The sequence below is a fragment of the Trachypithecus francoisi genome, unplaced genomic scaffold (assembly GCF_009764315.1).
Source record: "Trachypithecus francoisi isolate TF-2019V2 unplaced genomic scaffold, Tfra_2.0 Lachesis_group20, whole genome shotgun sequence".
NCBI classification, from domain to species: domain Eukaryota; kingdom Metazoa; phylum Chordata; class Mammalia; order Primates; family Cercopithecidae; genus Trachypithecus; species Trachypithecus francoisi.
The window spans coordinates 46205707-46209688 of NW_022681466.1; positions in this window are offsets into that span (position 1 = coordinate 46205707).

The following is a 3982-nucleotide window of genomic DNA, read 5'->3' on the forward strand; positions in this document are numbered from 1 at the left end:
TACTTTGGGAGGCCGAGGCGGGTGGATCACGAGGTCAGGAGTTCAAGATCAGCCTGGCCAAGATGGTGAAACCCCATCTCTACTAAAAATACAAAAAAATTAGCCAGGCATGGTGGCTCGCGCCTGTAATCCCAGCTACTCCGGAGGCTGAGGCAGACAATTGCTTAAACCTGGAGGGCTGGAGGTTGCATTGAGCTGAGATCGCGCCACTGCACTCCAGCCTGGGCCACAGAGCGAGACTCCGTCTCAAAAAAAAAAAAAAAATCTGCTACTTGGAACATACGATTTGGAACATACGATTGCCTTTCAGAATAAATATTGGTATTTTTGTGAAAATCAGGCATTTAACATACTATGAAAACACTAAGAGTCAATGAATAATGAAAGATGACTCATCTGGTTTTTTTTTTTTTGGTCCATATTCTTCATATGAAGAGGTAATGCATAAGAATTAAGGCTCCTACCCTCACAGATCATAGTCTTTGATTGCCACTTCACAACACAAACAGGTAGTTCACTGGGGTGGGGGGGGGGGGACGAATTAGCAGAACTGTGTTAACTGGAAGCTTCTGGTAATTTTTTTTAAGAACAATTTGGAACATTAAAATGTACTGAGTCTTATATATTCATCTGAGTTAAAAATATAAAAAGAATTATGGATCTTGGATGGCAATTTGCTTGATAGCATCTGATTTGCACACTCATAGTTTGATTTTTAATTAAATATATAGGTTATGATGAAGTCAATAGATGTATCAGTGAACAGTTAACTATATTAAATTTTTATAATTTACTTTTTTAAAGATTCAAACCTCATGTATTATATAAATTTCAGTTTAATATCCATCAAAAAAATTAAAATTATAATCGAACTCTTATATGTATAAATCGATGTCTCATACCAGGTTTTAATGTTGGACTTGCAGAATCCAGTACTTATAATGGTGAGAATTCACAATAAAGTAGAAGCATCCTTTGCTGAGTTATAGATTCCTTTATCAATCTCTTTTGATACAACTTTTAAAACAAGTATCTTCAAGAAACCACTGGTGTTTTGAGGACAATGTTTCTAAATAGCATTCAGGAAGATAATATTATTGCACAGAAGATCTGATGATTAAAAAAGCAACAACAAAAGCTCAAGGAAATGCAGATCAAAAGTGCTGACAAGTTATATTTACTGAAGATCCAACTTTTAAGGAAGTTCTGAGATTAGTCACCCATGTGAATAAGAAGCCAGGAAAGGAAAGATGGGGAAGTCCAGATGACCAGGCTTCTGTTAAGGAGGAAAGCAACAGAGGAAAACAGTGAAGGGGAACAGAAAAGTGTAGCAAAGTGTTGCAGAAAAGCCAACAGGAGAGACAAAACTGCAGAAGGTAGAGGTTGGGGAGAACTGAAAGGGAAAACAAAATACTTAACATAGTCTTAAGTAGTAGAAGGCAATTAGAGAAAACTAAGTATCTACTGGCCTTGTCAACATACAGACTTCAAACTACCCCTTATGAGAATCCAAAGAATGATGTAAGGGAAGATTTTATTTGCCCTTCCAGAAGAAATCAGTATCTATGTAAATCCTGAAAGATGAAATCAAAGCTCATAATGATTCAGAATCAGTGCTTGCCCTGCTGTATTCTGAATGGTGAACTCTGGAAGCAGGGATTGTGTCTGTCTGGCTCTTTTTTAGAGCTGGAAATGTAGTGGCTTTCATTAAATACTTGCTGTGAAGTCTCTCTAAGACCAATTGTTACCTTAGTATGTTTCAATATCTTCTCTATCATAGGCCCTAGGTTCATTGGGGGAAAAAAACATGAGAAAATTCAACAGAATCAGCATTTGAAGTGTGCCATTGGTAGTTGTTTATGAAGTTACCAGATATTCATAAAAGTGACAAATGAACAGCAGGATTATGAATTATCAACGGAAAAAACATTTGCTGAGGTGAAAAAAATCTGACGTTTGAGGAAGTTTTTATTTTTATAAACAAAATCTAATGTTCAAAGGCTCCTGTTTCTTACAATAACTATTGAGCCTCAGTTAACCAGAAATTTATGAACACCCATTTCCTGACTTTTTGCTTTAAATTTTTTCTCCACTCTGCTAACACAACAGTTTGCCTGCTGTGCTGCAGAAATAAATTTATGTTGTCCTCTGCCATAAAGTGATGTATTTAATATTTTTATTGTTTGTTTTTGAAAATTATATTGAGTTTCTTAGACATTTTGTTATTAAATAAATGTGATCTGTAATTTCTTTGTGCAGAATGAAGTATTGTATTTAGTTTACATGCATTATGGGTTCATAATTAATATCCAATGAAAATACATTTTGTCGTATTGAAAAAAGAATAATTTTAAGTGAAAAAGGATTTTTTATATTTATCTACATATTTACTATCTTCCGGGCTCTTCATTCTTTTTTATAGGTCTGAGTTTCATTCAGGTATCATTTTCCTTCCACCTAAAACACTTCCTTTAATATTTTTTCGTAAGAAAAATCGGCTGGTGACAAATTCCCTCAGATTTTCAGAATTCCTTTTTTTTTTTGTCTGAAGTCATTACTTTGCCTCCATTTAGGTAGGTCTCTTTTTTGTGGTTGTTATAGGTTGTTATAGGATCCTAGGTTGACAATCTTTTAGCATGTTGTAGATGCATAGTTCCGGATTCGGTACAGGTTTGCACAAACTATTTGTAAACAACATGTTAAAGAAAAATGGAGAAGCTGGATTGTGCGAATACGAAGATTTACTGAAATGAAAAGGTGGTCATTGAAAGAAAGTGGGTTATGAAACAGCATGAACATTATGACCTCATTGTAACAAACGTGCGTTACATACACATATGTGTAATATATATGTACGTGTATCCATACACACATTGTGTATATATACTGCAATTCGTTTTATTTTCTTACTTTCGCCTCCACTGAAGCCTGTATTAATCAGCCCAGCATTAACCGCTGCTCCCACCTTTGGGCCACTCAGCATCAGTGAGAACTGGGCCTCAGGCAGAGCCACCCGGGACATCCGCGAGGGTCCCGCAAGGCTGGCAGCACGGAGCCCGGCCAAGGGCGAGCTCTAGGCCAAGGATGGGGAGTTGACCAAAGAGAGGAGGATTACAAAATCCAAATACTCGGACAGGTGCTAAATACTCGGGTGGGTGCTAAAGACTGCAGCGGGGCAGAAAAGCAGAACGCTGGCTGGTTTTTTTCGTATCACGAGCAGTGTGACAGTTACCGGGGTTGACCAAACACAGCGCACCGGCCGCCGTTAAATCCTACTCTGGCTGGGGGTCTGTGGAGCCTGCCTCAGCAGCAGGCTCCATAAACCCAGCCAGGAACCAAGAGTGGGCCAATCTGCACACCTGCTGCATTTTGGCAAAGGATCGGGGGTCTGGAACAGAAGCGGAGGCCCGAAACAGAAGCAGAGGCCCAAATTCTTGCCCCGGTCTCCAAGACCCACTTTCTGGGGCGTTGGGGAGAGAAGCTCAGCTTGGGGTCTGGGCAATTCGAGCGGGTTGGAAGGGAAAAGCTCTAGCGAGACCTCAGGTGGACTCTTCGAGGGGTACCTGGAAGGTGGGACCGCAGGCACTGGGAGAGAAGAGGGTGCGAGGAAGGAACCGGCCCACCCCGTTGGAAGCGCAGGAGCAGACGGCTGCGTGGGCCTGGGAAGTTCTTCTCTTCATAATCTTTATTCTTTGTTTTAGTGTAATCCAGATAGATGAATAGATAGATGATAGGGAGGAAGGGTTGGATGGAGGGAGCGAGGAGAGGGAGGAAGGGTGGCAAGAAGGGGGAGGGAAAAAGAATCCCTAAATTCCCCGAAACTAAGAACTGCGTGGCAACAGTCAGGAAGTTGGGAGCTTCCAGAATATTAAACGCTGCAAAGAGTTCGCGGGCTTAGTAGACCCGCCCATTACCGCGTGATCCTCTGCGTGGGACGTGCACAGAATGGCGCCAACCCGCTAGTATATAAGGACCCGACCTG